General features: G+C 42.9%; 1 protein-coding gene across 1 annotated transcript in view; it reads left to right on the top strand.

Annotated features, from left to right (window-relative positions):
• Window positions 1–7759: 7759 nt before the first annotated feature.
• The window catches only part of LOC124298734 (leucine-rich repeats and immunoglobulin-like domains protein 1), a 305656-nt gene continuing 302731 nt past the window's right edge, over window positions 7760–10684 (top strand). Inside the window, exon 1 of the mRNA XM_046751149.1 lies at window positions 7760–7784. The gene's annotated coding sequence lies outside the window, so the exon portion shown is untranslated. The remainder of the gene's footprint in view (window positions 7785–10684) is intronic.

The following is a 10684-nucleotide window of genomic DNA, read 5'->3' as shown; positions in this document are numbered from 1 at the left end:
CTTCCGACTGCGCAACGACTGACGTGACGCGGCGGATCGGTATATTCTTCACTTTGAGAAAGGAGAAAATAAAAATGATAATGAAACATTGGTTCCACAATCTAGAATCGATCGTCTTTCAAACGTTATTTGGACATTGAATATTTTCATCTATCTTATACGCCAATTGCATTGGCATTAAGCAAATATTATATTAATACTTCGTCGTACGTTATATATTTTATGGCCATTATTATTATTATTAGTGTCTCGTACGTATTATATAAAAAGATGGGGACGATGGATTTTGATATTACCAATTTCGGCGACCGCATCTTTATAATTTGGCAATATATTTGGTAGGGGAGTTTCGTGATCAATTTCATAAATCATTCCTTCTGTAATTATATCCTGGACCCGGGGTAGATCAACCCCTAAGAAATGGCTGTTGGTATGTTAGCTGCTTGCGATATTTCATACGGCGCGTTTCTACACGTACTTGATTTTCTACGATCTCATACTTTGCACAAAGCACGTTATTTCATCGCTATTACATCTTCAGTATGAATTTTTATTGACCACGGATCGGTTTGGAGTAGATCGTAATACGTACGGAATATCAAATTACAGATTAATAAAATTGTAAAGTGAACCGACAATTTTCTTCTATTAAAAACTGCAAATTCGCAATATTTTCTAAACGAGATATTCAAAAAACCTGGTATTGCGTTCGTGAGTAAAAGTAATTTTGAGCATCAGAACACGTGCCAGAGACGCGCTGCCTTGCGGTATAGAAACCAATATACCCGCAAAAATTGACAGTCGTTTTTGCAATTTGCTTGCAGGCAATCCGCGTTATTAGGCGACGGTTTAAGCTTGCAAAATTGCAAAAGTTTTCCTGCAAAACCGTTGACTTTCGCGTAGTTATAAGGTATACCAGCGAAGTATATCTCAAACGTGGAACCGTCGACTGACTTTCGAGAAACTCTACCGTCGCGTCACCGTCACTTTTCTTAAGCGCCGTAAAGAGTTTAGGTTGAATAATGAATCGTTCTTATTCCAAGCTTGCAACGGTGTCTAGTGCCTGTCGGGATGAAAATTGTACAGTGAGAGGGAAAATGTAGCAAAGTGTGGCAAACGAGTGGAATATTAAACCATTTACGTAAACGATCTCACTCCGTCGTTGTGGTTTAATATGAAGGTTTTTCTTTATCTTAAGAACCGTTTCACCTGCATTCAAACAATTCAGCCGCGAAATTTTTTACACCCATTCATTCGTTAGTCAACGGTCATCCTAATGACGTACTTTGTCTTTCAAAGTTTGAGGGTAGCTGGAAAGAGTCTTTAGATTTTTTGGAATAACAAACGAAGTTATCGTTTGAAAGAATTATGATTTCAATACCGTGTAAATGCATCGCCAGGAAGGGCGATATTACGATCCCGTCACATTTATGATCGAACCGTAAGCCAGATCGTAGCTGCAAGCGGGGTGAAAATATCGTTCATTAATCAAAACAAGAAAGCGTTTAATCAATGGCAAACGTCCCGGCGCTCCCAATCTACGAATCTATTTATCATAAATAACCGCAGGAACGTTTGTTTTATGAAGTCACGGGCTGAAATATATGGACATCTGTTTAGAACAGTTGGTCCATTCGACGGGCCGATTATATACTGACAAAGTTGCACCGTTGCTCGGAGTTCCCTCGCGTTTTCCTACGGGAAAGTAATTTCCCACCGGGGTATTCTTATTTTTCACCCTCTCTTATTCGCGTCGTCAAGATTATTTTCAGTCGCAACTTTTCCTCGGGACTTGATTATTCTTTTAAAAATCACCTTACACACCCGGCACGGCACGTCGAACCTAAAACCACCCTGAGACAATAGATTCGCCGGCTGTAAATACGAATGTAGACTGTATACCGCCTGCAGGCGAACCCCGCTCGAAGGGACGATGGTTTCCGCATAACGCGCCTTCGCCGTCTGCGAATTTTCCCCGGCCTCGAAATTTCTCCGCGTCGAACGAACCGACCGAGCAGCAGTCGCAAAACGTCCTACGCAATAGGCGGGTTCGCGTCGGGCTGAATTTAAATTAACCCGAGTAAGCCCGCGTCTCAATTCCGCGTCCAAGATTCGCGAAAAAATCCGACGAATTCACGCGGCGGAAATCGCAAGACCAATATTTTTCTAAATACGCAAGTAGGTGTCTTTGCATTTTATGCGGACGTGAGTGACAATCGCAGCTTCGCAATGTGCAATTACTACGAACGGCACCCACCACTTTGGGGATTTCGGGGAATTTCGTGGAATTTCGGGGATCACCCATATATGGTATACGGGCTCGACGTGTTTGCGGACAGGAATTTCCGGGCGGCCTGCAGCTCGCTTCAAGTGTGACTATACCGGTTTTTCGTCTACGCTGCTCCTGAGCAGCTCTATTTACCTCTCACAAAGCTTGGATTAAAGTAAAGCCTCGGCTAAATCCTCAACTTTGATCTAATGGCCAAGACTTTAGTGTGACGCTGATTAGGGGCAACCGGCGCCCTTCTAAACGACGCGGTACCCCTGCTGGAACTTTCGCCAGAATTATTCTCAGGTCACTGCGGACACGACGGAAGAGCGAAGCGTAAAAAGGGTTAAATGGAGATTTATCGAATCAGCTGTGCATTATTTTCCTTTCCGTGCCATTATGGTCTGTCGGAATATATCAATTTTATTATTGTTACAATTATTCTACTATCTTTAGAAGATTTGCGTGGTTCGTCGTTAGGGAAAAAGTTGCTGTAAGCGAAAGATTCTCATCTTCGAATTGGCGACGGTGTTTCTCTTGTGTCGCGATACTTGGTTGTGAAATCAATTTGTCATTCGTCAACTTTTTTACCAAAACGACGCTGTCATCTGGTTCGACGAAATGTTAAACTTTTTAAACATTGGTAAACTTTTGGAAAGTCGATGATTTCTTAGATGTTTTTCCTATTCTTTAGAGGGTTTGATTTATTGGCAGGATCTTGCTAAGCGTTTGAAAAAGTCTCCGTGTAGTTAGAATTGAGAACAGTGAACAAACGACTGAACTTGAACGATTCCTCTGAATTCAATGAATCGTAAAATTTCCAAAACCATTATCACCCTGAATTCGAAAATATTTTTAAACGAATCAACAACTTCCACGATCTCCGAAGGGGGGTCCTGACGCATGAAAACGTAACCCTCCCTCCTTCCTTCGTTCCACAACTCGGTTTTAGAAATTGATTATTGTAAAAACGAATGTGAAAAATTCGCCTCGTGTAAACGGAAAAGACGAAAGTGTGAAATTTTGATTAAAACGCATGGCGTGCAAGTTGAACCCTGCAAGCTGCGTGTCCGCTGACCGCGGCGAGTCTTACGTGCTTTGGGTTGCTGACCCGGCCAGCGGTTCGAAGAGCGTTACGGTATCTTTGCACGTACGTACGTTCGTATCTTCGGTATGTGTTCGTACAACGTTGGAAAATTCAATTCCCGCCCGTGCTCGGTCCGTAAAGTAGATATCATATACACGTAATGGCGAAGGCCGAGGCTCTGGTCGAGAGCAGCGCGAGTAGGTACTTTGCTAATCCCTTGGTTTCACCCGTTTCGACGATGCGTATAGCGCACAGGTAACTATATTACCGCGAGCTTAATGCACGCGTCACACTCAAACTCACCCGGTGCTAAAGCTCTGTGTCCGCAAACTGAACGGCCAGCCTCGCCTGCCCTTTCGCCTCTCCCCACCCCCCCGAGAATTATTATTAATTCGTGCCACAAAGTGGGTTGAGTGTGGAAATAAAAGTTTCATTAAAATAATGCAAGAATTGTGTTCAAAGTAACAAGAAGTCGGAGAAGGGATAAGAAGGAAATAATAACAATGATGATTATAATGATAATGATGATGATGATGATGATAATAATAATAATAATAATAATAATAATAATAATTATTATTATTATTATATTAATAATAATAATAATAATAATGATGATGATAAGTCGAAACGAAACCCTTGCCTCGAAATTTGGAAACATTGTGGAATTTCTTTTTTCACCTCGCTTTGATGTCCCACTACCAGAATTTCTGGTTTAATTTTGGCTACGTAGTAAAACGAATCGCGCGGAGATACGACGCGTGTTTCTTGTTTATCCTGGCTGAATTCCGTGCTTGAGTGCCTACCTGCGCTGCCTCCTTTATAATCTCGGAGAATCGTGCTCGAAACAGTGGCACTTCGCAGGTCGTATAATTTGAAAGTACATACCTCAAAGAGGAATGCGGTACATTGTGCAGACTACGGACTAAAGTCTTTTGCGCAGGGTCGTAAATCACTCGACACCAATATGACGCCGCCTTTTCATCTATTCTCCCCTTGTACGTATCAGCATTCTCCGAAATACTTTATTCACTTTACTTTTTGGCTATCTCAGAATTCAAACATGTTGGTACACGCGTATGTTTCATGTACCCGATACTCTCGCAGAACCCCGAGAGATGTGAGTATTTCACAAGTATACCTCTGCAGGCGAGTTAAATAACGTTGAACTTTTATTTTCCCTGATAATTGTTGTCACGCCGAGTTTATCCCGCAAGCTTCGTACGATAATTATCATCAAGAAAAATTCGATGCGGTAGATGTAAAAAAAAAAAAATATAGTCATAGCTTGGGACGTAATTCCCTGGAGGAGACGAGAAGATTTTCCGAAGGGCTTACTCGCAGTTCCAAGTTTGCCTGTATATATCGGAGCTAGCCGTTAATACCTTGATCAGGAATTTTTATGGCGCAATTTGTCTCCGTTGATTACGAGCCGCGATTGCGCAATGCAGGGTTGTGTTTTAGGTGCGGTAACTCGATTGTGGTCTCCCGTTGATTGTACGTTAATTAACCTTGTCAAAGTTAATGGAGGGTTTGCGTGGAGAAGGATTCAACCTGGAGCGCAACACGGAAAGCCATACCTTGTTTGTACAACGACTGAACTGCGCAACGCGTATAAACCGGCATATGAACACGTGCGTACGACTCACATGATATTTGTATATTTTGCCGGGGAGGGTGAAAAATCTAGGCACGCAATATCTTCTCTTCGCAAAATAAATAACAAGGTGAGATTTTTCGGCCATCGTTATATCGCAAAAACGGTCCGCAGCGTCGAGAACTCGTATAACATGTGCGACGTACCATCCATTCGCGGTTTCATGAATATGGATGACAATTCCGTTTCCTAGTTAAGGCGAGAGATGATCGTTGCAGCCTTTGTTATACGGGTATCGTGTGTGAGCCCGTGATCAAACGTCACTGTGTGCAGTGTTGCAGATACACAAGTGCAGCAGTTTCCATTTGGAACCAGGGTTGGGAAGCAGCAAAGTCTGCAAGCTTGCTGCAGCAGCGACGCGTCGGAGCTGAACTGCGGGCGAAATGTGTTTACGTCAGTTTCCCCCAATCCTTTGCAAGGAACTGTTCAGTTTGATTATACGAGAGCGGTCTCTCTCACTCTCTCTCTCTCTCTCTCTCTCTCTCTCTCTCTCTCCTCGCAACACTTCGCCGAGAATCAGAGCGAGCAAATAGACCAAACAATGTTTAATCTATTCCTTTGTTCGTTACTCTCTGGAATTAAAATTAGCTCAACTACGAAGTCTGCGCATAAACAATCGTCACGTCTCCCCTTGAATAATATATTTGCGTCCGTGACAATTATCAGCTTACACTTGTCGTCTGCCTGCGTGGTGATTCCACTTTACCATTTTCAGCATCGAGTTTTCAATATTAGCGAAAGCTTTTTCACTTCTCGTACGTTCTCTACTGTATTTTCCAAGTTTCATTTCGCGCCCGTGGCAACAATGCATATATACGTATGTATCTTATTGCTGGGTTCATGGAAAGTCTGCGCCTGCAGACGACAATATCGTTATTGGCATTATCGAAGCATATATTGCCGCCTGTCGGAATATCTGCGAGAGATGTTACAAAGCTCTTTACCTCTCGTTACGTATACGGTATACATATGTATCCGTGGGGGAGGGACGCATTAGTCGAGGTTGTGTCAGCCAGCCTTGATGCAGCGATGCGTGCGAAATCTGCATATCAAAGCCAGCTCCATCCTCGAATCTGTTTTCACTCTGCCTCGCTTCGCCTCCCTTCGCCACCCTTCCCTTCAAGACACAGTCTTCGGCATACGCGTATGTGTGTACAGGTATATGCATGCATACTCCTGAAACTGGCAACGGGATGTATACGATACGCGGGACGCGAGAGCGAACAATTTTTCCAACTTCATTTCAATCCCCAGTCCTCTATGCGTCTTTATTCAGCCTGAGACGGTGGACTGTTTTGAAACTCATCATCGCGAGACAATTGGTAGTAGCGTAATTTTCAAGTCACAGCCAATGCTGGTGGCGATTTTGAAATTCCATCTAAATTATCGACTGCCCGAAAACCATGCTTCGTTTCTTTACCAGACAGTTGGAAATAAAAAGTTTGGGTGATTTGGAGGGGTCGTGAAAAACCCACACATTCCCATCCCCACAGCGCGTAGGTACGTGCCCAGAGAAAGGGATAAAATAGTGGTAATTAACAGTGGAGTGCGTAGAGACAATTAATAGCCGTGGTTGACGAAACACCGAGACCGAGGGGAGCGGCCCATTAGCAGTGATTTGCGAGGCGAAATATAAGCGAGGAAGCGCGAGCGACACGCAAACCGTCGCCGTCAGCAATTTGCTATCAAGAATTTCCAGGCTACGCAACCCTGGAGTTGAGGAGCCTTCCTGCTTGCGTTACTCCTTTGCGGTAAAGCTCCGCAAGCTCGCTCTACTGTACCTGAGTGGGTAAAAAGTTGATACGATTCATCCGTGAAAGTTGAAATGAGAGAGTTCGCTTTGCCGTGGGAAGAATTTGTATTCCGTGGTGAAACTTTTGCGTGTATCGAATCGCGGATAGAAATCTCGGACGAATTTAATCCCTGCACTTGCACCGTAGGTACCTGAAAGTGACTCTCTGCGGAGTGAAGGGGCCGTTTCGCCATAGCGGCTTGGGTTATTGTTGGCCTGCGAATAGCGGGTTCGGATTCGATTTCTTTGCGTCACGTGCTCCCGTAATAGTCGCCTATCGGGTAGGGTCTCGCATTGGTGGGCGAGCCGAACTTTGGCCATTTACGAAAAACAAGCTTCATCGAGTGGAGGCGAAAAGACGAGGAGAGGAAAAATATAAGGATCAGCCTGCAGAGCCGTGAGAGAACGATGCGTGCACTTTCTCATTCAGGAATATTACTTTTTATTGCTTTTCTTTACTCTCTTCTTTTACCTCTTACGCTACCATCAGCCACGTAACTATCCCTGGCGTAACATGTTTCGGGATCCAACGTTTCACTTAGATGACAAATTAATACGTCATTTAATCCAGACATCCCATCCAAAGTTTTGGACTCCGTTAAGTAAGGCAGAGAAATGAATCGGTACCTTCGTCGTCTTTTTTGTTATTAAGGGATATCATTTTCTCTACTGTCGGAGATTGGCATTTATTGAAAACTTGCAGATTACTAGGGTTGTCATCTTATAATCAAGCGATTCCACAGAAATTCAGAGAAAAAATAAAGAGTAAAATATCCCAGGAACAGTATTTAAAGAAATACCACGAAATTTGTGCGCTCATTCTAGCAAAGTTACATCTATACAGCGTGTCGAATAATTGATTCCGGAATTTTTCAGAATCCTTGTAGTTCGACCACCTCACCGACATCTCTCCGGTATTGATGACGTCACATCCGTCACCCGCATCATTTCGCCGAGTCTCACCTGAATCCAGCGACTGGTAAGTCTTTTGCAACGCTTAGTAATTAGCTAGTTGTTTGTACTTCCGAGTTTGTTCACCCCCTCCCCCCCCCCCTCCATAGGTTCGTAATTACAGTCAATAACAAAACTACCACAGCCTTGTAGTAGGAAAACGATGCGCTATTCATACTCTCCCTTTTTGCGTATCACAATATGCCATTCAACTTTTTTTGTAGAGCAATTTTGCGATTTTTATAAGTAACGCTTATAAAGCCAGCGTCTAAGATCACTCTCGGTAACTTTGTTCATTAAAAAGTTGAACGTTTCGCTTCCAAACACACTTAGTCGGCGTAAATTACAAAGACATCAAAGATATTGTAAATGCTTTAATCCGCGTATATTCATCCAAGATGTTTCAATACGTCATTGATTTACTCAACTACACGGAATTGCCGAGGAATCTTATACTTTTATCCGTGATTTAATTTACAATCGAAATCGAAAAATGTGTAATTCACTTAATCCACGGTTCCAAGCTCTTCCGCGTCTTCTTTCAATTCGAAACAAAGTTAATATGTATTCTTACGTCTCTGTTTTAACCAGAGATGAATCCGCGGGAACTTTTTAATCATCCTTTAATTTCATTAGCCCTTCAGCGGGAGTTTTCTTCTCTTCTCTTCTCTTCTCTTCGCCCCCTCTCTTTACCCGAGATAACTTTCGGATTCTCCTTACATTCTTTGATACTCCAGCGCACCTTAGAATACGGATTAGTATTCTTTGTTCACCGCGTTCGCTACCTGACAGCTTCAATTTACCCACGATATATACGTCGGCATGTATTTCAAAGTCTTATGCACAGCTATACGTCTTTACCTTGCCCCGTATCAAGTCTCATCTGTTCTCACCTCACAGGGGCTCTAAACCGGCTCATTGTCAATCAAGAATTTTCCCGTCCAGCTAAGTGATAAAGAAATATTACTGTTCAAATACCATTTGATTTAACGAAGAGCGATTTGGATGTTGGATGTTTCATAAATTCGAACTTTGCAATGACAAGTGAGTGGCGTTTGTGATTGGCGGAATAAATTGTTCAAATTTACTCCGTACATTTCGACGGAGAGAAAAACGAGAAGAATTTCGATCTTTGACAAAAATATTTCGTGTCTGACGTATACTTCTCGGCTAGAGGAATCTTTTACCAAGCTTGTGAAATTTCCGAGGAACCTTGACACGACAAACTCTGTCGCTGGATTCTTTGCCGGATAAGTATATTATTAGTTTCTTAACACGTTGGGCGCCACGCGTATTTCTAAGACAATCCCGTTCAGGCCACGCGCGCCGTTCTCAGCCACCGATGGCTGACGCGGCCTAAACGGAAAGTCTAGTGTCAGCCACCGATGGCTGACATGGCGCTCAACGTGTTAAGCACGTAGGATATTCAACGTATAACGCGATACTCCGAACGTGCAGTCTCGCGTGTGTTATTCGGTTGATACAAAAACGTTTATACAACGGGACATAAAAATAAAGTTGGAGAATTATGCTCATTGCGCTTTCGGGAGTGGTTTCGGAACGTGTACCCGACATCGGGTTTTGAGAATAGGCGATTACCAGACTCACGACGAAAATCGAGCTTGTTAAACCTTGATTATGCGAATACGGTGAAGTTCACCGAAACGATAACGCCGCCTCGTGATGCAAAAAGTGGTCGGCCCGTGAATTTTAGAGGTTTAACTTATCCCTGGGCTTTGTTTTAGCTACTGGGATTTTTGAAATGAGAAAAATTTCGGCCGGATACTCGGCGGGCTGTTTTAGAACCCGGCGTTACAGACAACGTGGTAGTATATAGGTATATTCTTATATTGAGGCGTATTTGCCGAGGTGAGTGGGAATCGGTTTTCCGATCAATTTTCAGTTCGCAGAGGTCACGTGCCTCGAGTGCCTGAGTGTTCCTTGAGACATCTCGGGGAGGTGAGAAAGTGGTGCATTCATTTTCGAGCACTTGAATTGAAAAGTGAGAAACGAATGTAAGTATTTGCTAAGGTTATCGGAAGGCTGCCGTTTTTTAAAAGAGGCTTTCCAGGTTCATTGCCAGGGCTTTTATCGTCTTGAATAAAAATCAAGAACTCCCTCGTACATTTATACCCGTTATACCCAAAAGTGAGTACGTGTGTATATGTATAATACAGGCAAGGATCGAGACCCGCCTCGTCTTTCTCCTTCGCCTTCTCAAACTTGAGATATTCTGCTTGTATCGCGATTGCATAAAAAATAAGACTTTTTCAGGGAATATAAATCGTGCTGGGGGAAACATAGATGGAGAAAAAAAAATTGCTGTCCCCTCGCCTTGACTTACTTATATGTTAAGTGTGTCCTTGTAATATAATTGCAAAACAGATGTAAAAATTTACGTCACCAGGTTGCGCCTGGTTTCTAAAATTTTTTCACCTCGGTTTCGTTGCTTTTTCATTCTTGCACGAATCTCTCGCATGTTCTTTTTCTCGTTTTCTTCCACCATAATGGATAATAATTCTGAACCGGCGATGATGCAGAGCGAGAAAAGATACCGAGTTCGAATAGCCGTATGAAACGATTAAAAGGTGTGACTTGTAGAAAGAATCGCCTTTATAATATCCTGCCCTAAGGAGTTGTAGCCACTGCTCGGTTGTTCGTGAATAGTTTGGATGGAGCCAGATTAAGGAAGTCGGTGTAGGAAAGGAAATTAAAAAGCGAAACGGTTCTTCGATAATGAAGAATGATGCTAGAACGAGGAAGACCGAGAGGGTAATTTATGAATTTCACGAACACCACAGCTGTTCCCTTCATTTCCTCAATAAATCCGCTACTTGTAACGTTCTGCTAAATATATGATACATATAATCCATTTAGTGGAATCCCGTTCAAACGGCACATCTCTCAGGCAAATAAGGAAATGAACAC

This window comes from Neodiprion virginianus, chromosome 2 (genome assembly GCF_021901495.1).
Source record: "Neodiprion virginianus isolate iyNeoVirg1 chromosome 2, iyNeoVirg1.1, whole genome shotgun sequence".
NCBI lineage: Eukaryota > Metazoa > Arthropoda > Insecta > Hymenoptera > Diprionidae > Neodiprion > Neodiprion virginianus.
Note: the sequence above shows the minus strand (reverse complement) of the source record. Positions and strands in the feature narration are given on the sequence as shown.